At 39.4% G+C, this 12,287-nt stretch overlaps 1 protein-coding gene across 1 annotated transcript in view; it reads right to left on the bottom strand.

The window, feature by feature from the left end:
* SLC35F1 (solute carrier family 35 member F1) overlaps positions 1-12,287 on the bottom strand; it is a 414,559-nt gene that overhangs the window by 182,993 nt on the left and 219,279 nt on the right. The window lies entirely within an intron of this gene.

Raw genomic sequence — 12,287 nt, 5'->3', positions numbered from 1 at the left:
TGTAAATATTTCTGTGGCTTCCTCATAGGCACTGCCCCCAGAGGTCACTCTAAGTGGGATGAGGAGGCAAAAGTCGAGGAGTCCACGTTGCACAGGCTTTATGTTCACATATACCGCATGCCCTGACACAGGAAGAGCCCCTGCAAATGCAAAGCAGGCTTCTGCCCTCCGCTAAGTCTCATTTGGCCTCCCTGGTTTATTTATAGAAACAGCTGTACAAAATAGCCCAGGAGTATTTCTAAACAAAAAAGCATTAGGCAGAGGATTTTCAGTGTTTCATATTCCCTCCCCCCTAGCAGATGTGAATTTATCTTTCTAGAAGGAGCAGTCTTGGGCAGATACACTATGATATCTTGCTTTAAAAAAGAAAGAAAAGGTATCCATCACTTTTGTTCATTCTATTTGATTCTACAAGGTGGAAAAACCGGCAAGCCATGTGTGTCCATGGGAAAGGTTTTTCTGAGGTCAACCTGTAAAATATTGCTATAATTGGTTGCCTTATTTCCAGGTATTGGCCCCCAAATGCTGAATTCAATCTTTATAAAGGAGTCAAAGAGATTTTTTTTAAACACATAAAATTAAAATGTCAGTCTGCTGCTTAAAATCCTACAACGGTACTCTAGAAGATGGAGGGATTTATAAGGCCTATGTAGGTCATACACAAAGATGGCTGCCAGCATTTCATCCATCTCTCTGCATTCATACTGCTCCTCCCACGGGAGGTGGGGTGCATTTCTCCTTTTCTGGAAGCTGAGCTGCTCTTGTAACTTGCTTTGACCAACAGAATGTAGGGGAAAGGATATCATGTGACTTCTGTGCTTAAGCGTCAAGAAGCTTTGCAGCTTTCGTGTGTGTGTGTGTGTGTGTGTGTGTGTGTGAGAGAGAGAGAGAGAGAGAGAGAGAGAGCACGTGTGCGCGCGCTTTTTGTGTCTCCCCCCCCCCCCCCAGGATTCAGCTTCCACATGAAAAAGCCCAAGTTAGGCCCTGGCCGGTTGGTTCAGTGGTAGAGCGTCCGCCTGGCGTGCAGAAGTCCTGGGTTCGATTCCCGGCCAGGGCACACAGGAGAAGCGCCCATCTGCTTCTCCACCCCCGCCCCTCCTTCCTCTCTGTCTCTCTCTTACCCTCCCGCAGCCGAGGCTCCATTGGAGCAAAGATGGCCCGGGCGCTGGGGATGGCTCCTTGGCCTCTGCCCCAGGCGCTGGAGTGGCTCTGATCGCAACAGAGCGACGCCCCCTGGTGGGCAGAGCATCGCCCCCTGGTGGGCAGAGCGTCGCCCCTGGTGGGCGTGCCGGGTGGATCCTGGTCGGGCGCATGCGGGAGTCTGTCTGACTGTCTCTCCCCATTTCCAGCTTCAGAAAAATACAAAAAAAAAGAAAAAGAAAAAGCCCAAGTTAGACTGATAAATACTGAGACACCATGTGACCAAGCCAGCCACCAGTGCCTCAGCGGAAATGCCAGACACGTGGGTGAGATCTTGGATCCTCCTGCCCGGGAGAGCCATGCCAGCCTGTGCCACACGGAACAGAGACGAGACATCCTCGGATACTGCTGTCCAGTTGGAGCAATGTGAGAAATAATCAGTGGCGGTAGTGGTTGCAGGGCATGAGGTTCGTGCTGGCTTGTTAGGCAGAAACAGGTGACTGAAACAAAGACCTAAGTGCCACTGGGTCTACTCCTGCTACCTCTGATGCTTTGCCTCCCGCGTTGCCCATTTACCCCGCCCCGCACAAAGCCAGAGCCCCAGCCCTCGGGGACACGTGCGCTTCAGCAGTGAGTCATGGCCTTCTCCGCCTGTGTTCTTTGGCATATATTTCCACATGTCTGTCCTGTCTTTGTTAGTCTGACTCCCATTTAGCTTTTGAGGTTAGGCTTTTTTGTCATCCCTTTGAGAAGTCTACCCTGCTCTCTCCTCACTGGGATGCATCTCCTTTACTTCTGTGTCATTGTATCATAATTACTGTTTCTTCCTACTGCCTCCAGCCCACTGCAGGACAGAGAGGCTTGTCTATGTTCTTCATGAAACCCGTAGTTGGGCACCGCCATCCAGAGGAAAGAGAAAATGGAAGGACTTAGATAAAAGGCAGAGGCAGGCCTTGGGAACGCTGAACAGTTGCTGAAATGCAAGGCGGTTGTTTTTTTTAAGGCAGAGGTAGAGACAGTGGTGGGATTCAGCCGGTTTGCACCTGTCTGTGGAACTAATACTTTTTTGTTGAGTTCGGTGGAACAGTTGTTAAAATGGCACCTGTAATCAGGGTTCTCTCTAAGGTGGAGGTTCTCTCTAAGGCAGCAACCCAATGTGGAAATCACAAATTTATATTCCTCTTTTTTAACATTCATCTGAGCAGCAGGGTACTCTAAGCACTGATAGTAATATTCATTCTGCCCATAGGCGAAAAGAATTGCAAGTGAGGACATCAATCAAGAAGCAATATGAGGCCCTGGCCGGTTGGCTCAGTGGTAGAGCGTCAGCCTGGCGTGCGGGGGACCCGGGTTCGATTCCCGGCCAGGGCACATAGGAGAAGCGCCCATTTGCTTCTCCACCCCCCCTCCTTCCTCTCTGTCTCTCTCTTACCCTCCCGCAGCTAAGGCTCCATTGGAGCAAAGATGGCCCGGGTGCTGGGGATGGCTCCTTGGCCTCTGCCCCAGGCGCTAGAGTGGCTCTGGTTGCAGCAGAGCGCCCCCTGGAGGGGCAGAGCATCGCCCCCTGGTGGGCGTGCCAGGTGGATCCCGGTCGGGCGCATGTGGGAGTCTGACTGTCTCTCCCTGTTTCCAGCTTCAGAAAAATACAGAAAAAAAAAGAAGCAATATGAAAATATCTTAAATGACATTTTATTGGGTTTTTTTGGTCAGGTGTTAATATTTTTTCTATTAATATTTTAAAACTCTTTCTTATAACATAATCTAGTTCTGTGTAACTCTCTTATTGTCCTTATTTAAGTATTAAATAAATGAAATAATAAACTATGTTTCAGTATATCTTTTTTATACTTAAAGAGGTCATTGAGCAGAGAACCAGTTTTTAAATTATTTGAAGCCCACCACCACTAGGTAGAGGTCTATCAGAATTAACTCAGAGGTTCTTAAGCCAGCCTAAGAGAAGCCACCCATTAACAAAAATCATGGTAAGAACAGAGAATAAACGGATGGTTGCCATAGGGAAGGATGTTGCGATGGTGGGTGAAAATGGTGAAAGGAGTAAAAAGTACAAATTGGCAGTCACAAAATAGTCATGGGGATGGATGAAAAGCACAGCATAGGGGACACAGTCAGTAATAGTGTCATCACTATATATGGTGTCGGGGGGGTACAAGACTCATTGGGGGATCATATCATAAGTATGCTATATACCTGAAACTAACATAATATTGAATGTCAACAGTACCTGAAATATTTTTTTAAATGTTTAAAATATCATAATAAGAAGTCGGTTTTAGCAGGAAGAAAATAAATAATGTTGGTATACTGACTTTGAGCAGCCAGGTGTGCTCCCAAATGACCCAGCAATGCCAACGTCATGGGCATAAAGGAAGGCCAAGCAGGAGGTAACAGGGGAAGTCAGACACATCATAGATGGCTGACATACCAGAGATGGATGTCACCAAGGACGGGAGGACAGGAGAGAAAGAAAGATGGCCTAGCGAAAATCTTTGGGGAATCCCCAGACTGGGGCTAGGAAGAAAGGAAAGGTGCATCATGGGAGTCAAATGCGATTAGAAAGCTAAGGGGAAGAACAGTATAGTTCTTGGTGTCAAGAAAACCAAGAGAACAGACATTTTCTTGCAGGAAATAATTGTAGTATTATATGTTGCTCAGAGGGCAGGGAGAACAAGGACTGATAGAGATGAGTGGGAGTCATCGTCAGCCTTTGACAGACCAGCTTCGGATGAGTGGAAGCATTCCAGAGCGACACCAGTGTCACGGAAACCAAGGGAACAGAGAGTTTCAGAGGGGATAGTTAGTGGTAAGTGAGTGGACAAAAAGTGTGAGAAATAAAGATGTGGGTTTTGAAGAATGTTGAAGAATTCAAAAAATTCTTTGAAGAAGTTTGATCTAGCCACCATATAACACAATAATAATGAAAGTTAAAATAATAAAATGTAAAATGATTTAAAAATCATTTCATGATTATCCTTTCATAGGGTAACTCTTGATTATTTGCATAATAATTTATATTCCTAAATGCAAGAGAAATGGGACGAGTTTCAGCTCATGCACCAAACACTCACTCCTGACACTGAGTACAGAGCATCTTTGGGTTACGACAGTCTTGACATATGACATTTCAAATTTACAACACCCACTCCCATAAAAACTTTTAAAAACTGATACATGATTGTTTCGGCTGTTACTACAGTACAGTGTACAGTACAGTCTATTTATGTCCTTTTCCCTTTTCTGTGGCTTAGTTGTGTTTTTATGTTGTAGATTATGATTTTACAACTATGTTAGGATAGGTAAGTGACTTAGGCTAGGGTGTGTTTTGACTTACACCAAAATTTGGGTTACATCATTGTCGTCGGAATGGAACTGTGTCATAACCTGAGGACCCCCTGTATGTCCTCTGGAGAGTGCTGTGGATAGAGTGTGTCTCTTTGGGAAGAGAAGGTGAAAAACTACTGCTCTGACATGGTAATTTCTATAGCTGTTTAAATTACAACCAATGTATCTTGAAGCTTTGGCATTACCCTGTGCCTTTCCTTTACAAAATCAAGCCACAAAAGAATGACAGATTACTTACATAAGAAAATTAAATTTTAGTACTTGTGATGTATATGTGCCAATAGATTATAAAACAGCCTTGTACAACAGCCTTGTACATGCCAGGCATTACATACACAAAGATGAATGAGACATTGTCTTCATCATCAGAGAGCTGCTAGACCAAGATTTTGCTGAGTTCCCAAAACCTTACCACAGAAAGGAGCCAGTTAAGGTGAAATAATACTAATTCATATTTAATAAGTTTTTACTACATACCAAGTCCTGGGCTTAAACTTATATATATCATCTTACTAATCTTCACAATAACCTTATAAGGCAGATCTTATTTTTATTCCATTGTATAGATAAGTAAACTGATACTTAGAGAGGTTAAGGAACCAGCTCAAGGTCACAGAGCTAGAAAGGGGAAGAGTTTGGCTGGAAATTAAATCACATGATTCTAAATCCTGACTTCTTAATTATTATGTTACACTATCATTATGTTGCAGAAACATACTCTTGGCCCTCACAGAGGGCGCAGTTCACAGTCTGAGAAACCTAAGTGGGCAGGAACATTCTGGGGATGATAAAGACAAAAAGGTCAGCCAGACTGACTGATGAAAACGCTTTCACCAAGACATCTGTAATGTGTGCCTTTCAACAAAAGGTCAACGCCAGCCTATTCTTGTCTCTTCAGCCAAACGAAACAGCAAATCTGCTGTATTCAATTTCTGCTTTTAATTAGTGGCCATGTCATTCGGCTGCTGCTATGATTTGACAGAAGATGCAAATTATGATTTTATCCGTCATGCTAATAAACATGACTTGTAAGACAGGAAGGAATAGAAGGGACTTTTTATCAGATTAGTTGATAAGTCCTTTCCCAACTATAGAGAGCCAGCTACAATAAACTGTCATTGCAGTCTGCACAGATAAGCTAAGTTACTAGAGTCACCAAAGCAAAATAAGTGAATAAAAATACAAATAAATCTAGATGTTGACACCACTAATTCCACATTCCCACTGCCTCCAACCATCTTCCTTTCATTAAACTCACTTTTGTTTGCTTCGCAGAATGTTCTCCCTACCACCTTCTCTGTTTTAGGATCTTTTCAGTTTAGTTACTGTTGCCTTATTTCTCTGAAATTTTTTCCCACAGGTAATCAGCAAAGTAAATCTGTGGTCCCTTCAACCTAACTCCTCTTACTCTTAAGGTGTCATCCTCTCCAAAAAGCCAACCTTGGCCAATCTTTAGTGCCCAAGGCTTAGTTAAGAGTCCTCATTTGTGACATCCTATCTCTACTTGTACTCATCATACTGTGCAACACATATACTTATGCAAAGAAAAAAATGTATTCTATTCATTTGTATGTTTCTGCTACCTTGAAAGCTGCTGAGTGGAAAGAAAATAAATACTCAACAAATACGGAATGAATGAATAAATGAATGAACATATTTACAAGCAAAAGAATGTACAAATGAAAAGAGTGAAGTCTTAGAAGATTTGGAAGACAGCTACTTATCTTATCTTGGAAAACTCTTAGCTCTACAAGACAGAAACAACCCCATTTTCACTGTATTCCATCTGTCAGTCAGACACTGAGATTAATAAGCTATTTTCTGATGCATTTTTGAACAAGTCTGGTAAGGTGCTATCTTGCAAAAATGATGCTAAATATGGTGCAGGGTGAAATTTTTCACAGCGAGTTGTTGGTTATTCCTGTAGTATATAGAATAGCACACCAGATGCATTCTAACATAGGATACATAGTTCCTATAATTTTAGTAGCAGTAATGGAGAGGAGACAATGATACACATTTTCATCTTCTTTGTTTAAGCATTTAAAAGGACATCCTATCCACTTTAAATTCAGAATAACTAGACAATGAAAAATGCATGAGTCTCAAGAAAAATAGAACTGCAAGAAGCTCAATACCTGTTACAACAGAGCTTGTATTCATAACGACTGACCTAACTTATCATAAACACTTTGTTCCCTTAAATTAATAGAATTTAGAATCCTGTGACTAAACTTGTGTTTTACAAATCAAATATTCAAAAAATAAAATTTTTAAATAAAACATAAATTGAATCTTGTTTCCCCCTTCTTTATGAAAATATGTTCCTTTAAAAAAGGTATGAAATTTTTCCACACAGAGTTACATAATCATGTTGCTTTGTCATTCTTAAGCATGAAGAGTGAAGCAATTATGTCATCATCTTGAATTAGAGTGTGTCAACCTTTCGACAGAGACATCTGCATTCTGATAACTATTCTCTGGCAAGTCATGGCAGGTGTGAGTCAGCATATGAATTCAATATTCATACATAAGGGACACAAATATACTGCCTTGACTAAAAACACCACCATTTGAATGTGGGAGAAACATGTATTCTACTATGTTTTGTCAAGATTCCTGCTTCCAGAAGTTAGGACATTGGCTTCTTGAAGCTCTTTGCTTTTTATCACATTTAAGTATTAATTAGACTTCCATGTAAGAAGAGTATTAAGCAAGCAGAAAATACCTATAACCAGAGGTTTAACATTACTTGGAATTTCTTCACCTCAAATACTGTATTCATAGAATTTAATCTATTTTCCATTTCTGTTACCAGTCTTGTTTTTGCTGCTGTTGTTTTTTAGAGGAACCCAAGTAAGACACAAGTAAGTCCTTGGAAACAATATTTCACTGAGTCTATGAGGTACTAAGTGTAGGAGACATTTGAAACGTTAGTGTGAGATAAATGAGTCACAAATGCGCATGTGTACTATATGTTGTACGTCTAGAGAAGTGGCACAGAGGAGTAAAAAGGCATCAAATAGAGAGTTGGAAGCCCACCTCTTGAGTTCCACTAACTAAGCTCCACAATCTTGGGCATCTCCCGCTTTGGCTTGGATTCCATCAAATAAAGTAAGAGTATTATAACTGATGACTGTGTAAGATACCTCTTGTGCTCCTCTTCAAATCCTTTTATCCTCATCTATCTCTAAGGTCTCTGGTCACTCGCTCTAGCTCCAGTGGTGGCTGCCATGACCAACTTTGCAAAGATTACACTAACATTATGTGGGCACAACCCAGTGGCCGATGTCTTATGCCCATACTGTGCACCTGTGCCTTCTACCCTGGGCATTTCAAGTTGATGCCGAGGGCCAGACCTTGTGGGGAATTACTCGCAACCTGCAAGTGTGGGAAAATTATTGCACTTGACCACTAGGAAACTAACGCAGACAGATAAATTCTTTCTTCTTTATATATTCTTTTACTCCATAATCCTGACTTACTTTTAAAAGATACTGGTGTATAAGGAATCATCAACTCTTGAAATTGGTATCTTCAACTCTAAAGCCTATTCTTTTTGTGTTTTTGACTAAACTCTTTGGTAACTAAGTTACCAGCAATGAATTCTCTTATTATGTGCATATTCTGTGTTTTAGAATTAGCCACAGAGAAACACATTAGTGAATAGCATTTGCCAAGGCCTGTTGAGTACAGGTTATGAGAAAGGGATGATTGGCCTCTGCCTTCCAGAAGCTGAAAGGGACATGGAACATAAATAAGTTAAACAATCTATTAGGGAATATAAAAATACTGATGTACTCAAGTAAGTCTATATAAAACTGCTAGACGTTATTGGGATAATTTCAGTCTTTAAAACTGGGCAAAGCAAATCTGGAAAGGTTTCATGGAGAACAAAGTTTTGAATCTTTTTTTGTTTGTTTGTTTTAAATATGAACGAGATGTAATTTAGTATTGCGAAGTTGGCATGTCATCCAGGAGAGAGAATGCTGTGTTATCTCAGAAACAGAAGATAACACAAGGAATCCCTGGGCTGACCAGGGAGAACCATAACAGCAGAGATGGGTAAAGAGAAATCAGAAGCAAAGGAATCTAATGTGTAAGGTAGAGGTTTTTTGTTTTTTGTTTTGTTTTAGATTTTATTTACTCATTATTATAGAGAGAGGAGAGAGAGGGAGAGAGAAGATGGGGAAGAGCAGGAAGCATCAACTCCCATATGTGCCTTGACCAGGCAAGCCAAGGGTTTTGAACCGGCAACCTCAGTGTTCCAGGTCAACGCTTTATCCACTGCGCCACCACAGGTCAGGCACTAGGGTAGAGTTTTAATTCAGTGGGAATCATTCTTTAAAATTTTGGAGCAAGAGAAATGAATGAACTGCTGCTATAATGTCTTCAAATTTCTCTGCTCATTTGGTTAGTCAAGACCAAATCCTGCTTTTATAATGGGGAAAAAGTTTGTGAGGGAGGCAAGATTGAAGAACAAGATACCTCTTTGCATAAGTATAGCATCCTAAGACTTCAATAGCTTCACAAAACATCCACCTCTGGCCAAGGCATGCCAAGTCCACCTGAACTTTCATCCCAACATTGCAAAGTACAGTCTTCTAATAACTTGCTTATTTAAATCTTCAGCATGGCTTTCTGTGAATTTTTTAATGTTATTTTCAACAGAAGAAATGTGTTTTGGTATTTTGCCATCTTGTTTTACTTGTATAATACAGTCATCTTTACAATGATGGGAAGAGAGAAATTTCTCCAGTATTATAAAGGTTTTGAGTGTATATGAACAAAAAATACTAATTGAGACTAATTAGTTATTATTACATTTAATATTCTTTTTAAAAAAATAATACATTGTGTGACTAAACATATTGTAATTCTTTTTCCCACCAAACTGCAGAAGTTATCTTTGTTATGATTGCTTTTTTTTTTAATTGCTTGCTAACACTGTGTCAGGTAATATCTTAAGGCACCCTGTGTACTTAGAGCAAAGTGATCTTTAATAAAAGTGTAAGTTCATATTTAAAATCATCTTATTGACAATTACAAATTTCACTTAATGTTTTGTTGCATATGGTTAGATTTCACTACATTTGTTTTAGTTCGCGATTCGGCTGATGAAGAAAGGTCAGCTAAAGACTACAAGAAGTTTCAACTGAGCAAATTTATTTGTTATTTATTTATGGTGGATTTTTGTATTATCTTTGACTCTCAGCTTTTATGTAGGATTAATTTTTAAACCAACAAACCTCTTTATGAAGCTTAGTTACTGAGATGGTATAATCATTAAATCCTTTAATCAGACTAACATCAACTGGGTGAAGTTAGGAGGCTATCATGAACATCCTCAGAGAGCAGAACATTTCCTCCTCTAGCAAAAATCTCATATCACTTAGAAGAATCAACTATCTAAAGAAGACACTCATAAGAGGTCTCATCTTTTATGATTTCATTTATACGACATGTCCAGATGAGGCAAACCTACAGAAACAGGAGGTAGGCTGCTGGTAGTTCAGGATGAGGGGAATGAAGAGATAGGAAAGTGATACTTAAAAAGCATAGGATTTCTTTTGGAAGTGATAAAGTGTTCTGTGAAAAATTGACTGTGGTGTTAGTTGCACATATCTGTATAATAATACTAATATACTAAAAACTATTGAATTGTATTTTAAATGTGTAAATTGTACAGTGTGTAAATTGTTTCTCAAGCTTTTATTAAAAAGAAAAAGAAATAAGGACAAGAGGGAGAAATAAAATAGAAAATGAAAAAGATAAAGGAAAAATAAAATCACAAAGCAGTTAAAAAATAAGTTTTAACTGTCTGATCTACAAATTGAGTACATGTACCAGGATCAATTTATACATTAAAAATTAGTCAAGCTTAGTTACTTTTTAATTCTTTCCACATAAAACTGAAAATAAAAACCACTTGAGATATCATTTTATACCAGTAAGAATGGCTGTCATCAATAAATCTACAAATGACAAGTGTTGACAAGAATGTGAAGAAAAAGGAACCTTTGTGCACTGTTGGTAGGAAAGCAGATTAGTGCAGCCACTGTGAAAAACTGTGTATGGACTCACCTCAAAAAATTAAAATGGAACTGCTTTATGACCCAGTGATTCCATTTCTAGGAATTTCAAGGAAGAAATTCAAAACACTGATTTAAAAGAATATATGCAGCCCTATGTTCATTGCAGCGTTATTTATAATAACCAATATTTGGAAGCAGCCAAATGCCTATCATTAGATGAGTGGATTAAAAATATATGGTACATTTACACGATAAAATACTACCTGGCTATTAAAAAGATAAAAGAAGAAGAAGAAGGAAATCTTACCTTTTGCGACAGCATGGATGGACCTGGAGAACATTATGCTAAGTGAAACAAGTCAGTGAAAGAAAGACAAATATCATATGATTTCACTCATGTGTGGAATCTAATAAAATAAACTTAAACTCATAAGGAAAACAGAAACTCGTAGATAGAGGGCAGGCTAGCAGCTGTTGGGGGTGGGATAGGGTCTGGGTGGAGGAACTGAACAAAAATAAAGAGAAAAAGTTTATGGATATGGACAACAATATGGCGGGAGGAACTTGGGGGAGGTGGAGGAGAGTGAGTGGGGATAAATGGTGATGGACCGAAGATTTGACATGGTGTGGTGAACATGCAATACAGTGTACAGATGATAGCTTATAGAATTGTGCTCCTGAAACCGGTGTAATTTTTTTTAACCAGTGTCACCCTAATAAATTCAACAAAAAAGAAAAACATATTTATATATTTTCTATAAAAATATTTATACAAAATAATGATATTATTTTCTTCCTGGATCCCAGGAGATCATTTTGTATTCTCCTTTAGGATATATACTCCCACTTTGGCAACAACTGATTTAAATGATGTTTTTAATCATTACTTTAGAAGGTAAACCTTTGTCATCTCCTTCAGAGAACCAGTGTGGTGTTATAAAATGAGAACATGTTTTGAAAATGAATTTAGATCTCGGCTCAGCCATATACCAGCTGAAATTTATTTTTTATACATTCATCTATAAAATGGAGATAATAATAAATATCTCACAGGGCTGTCATAAGCACTAAATGAGATAGTTTGTGTAAAGAGGCTTATGGCAAATATTCAGAATAATAGTTCTTATTATCTTTTAATATATTTGGAAGTACTAGTACTCTTACTGATCACTTAAATCTATCTACTTATCTGTCTTGCTTATAATACATTTTTTAAAAACTTAGAGAAAATATTGTTAAATGCATCCCAGATTTATTTCCTCAAGTTCTAAATAATAAATTTATTTAAATTTGGAAAGAAATTGGAGGAGAGCAAAAAAAAAAAAAAAGAGAGATACTTAAAGAGTTGTGCTGTACATGACTACTATGAAACTAACAGATCTTAGTTTTAAATAGAAACTTCTGACTTGAGTTTTCAAACTTGCTAACATCTTGGAGGATAGAAAAAAGGTGAGGCCCTGGCCAGTTGGCTCAGGGGTAGAGCGTCAATCCAGCATGAAGTCCCAGGTTCGATTTCCAGTCAAGGCACACAGGAGAGGTGATCATCTGCTTCTCTACCCTTTCCTCTCCACCCTCTCCTCCCACAGCTGTGGCTCAATTGATTTGAGAGAGTTGGCCCTGGGCACTGAGGATGGCTCCATAGAGCCTCTGCCCAAGTGTTAAAAATAGCTTGGGTGCGAGCATGGCCCCAGATGGATTGCCAGGTGAACTCTGGTTGGGGAGCATGCAGGAGTCTGTCTCTGTATCTCCCCT

This window comes from Saccopteryx bilineata, chromosome 12, assembly GCF_036850765.1.
Source record: "Saccopteryx bilineata isolate mSacBil1 chromosome 12, mSacBil1_pri_phased_curated, whole genome shotgun sequence".
Classification (NCBI taxonomy): domain Eukaryota; kingdom Metazoa; phylum Chordata; class Mammalia; order Chiroptera; family Emballonuridae; genus Saccopteryx; species Saccopteryx bilineata.
This window is presented reverse-complemented; position numbering and strand designations above follow the sequence as displayed.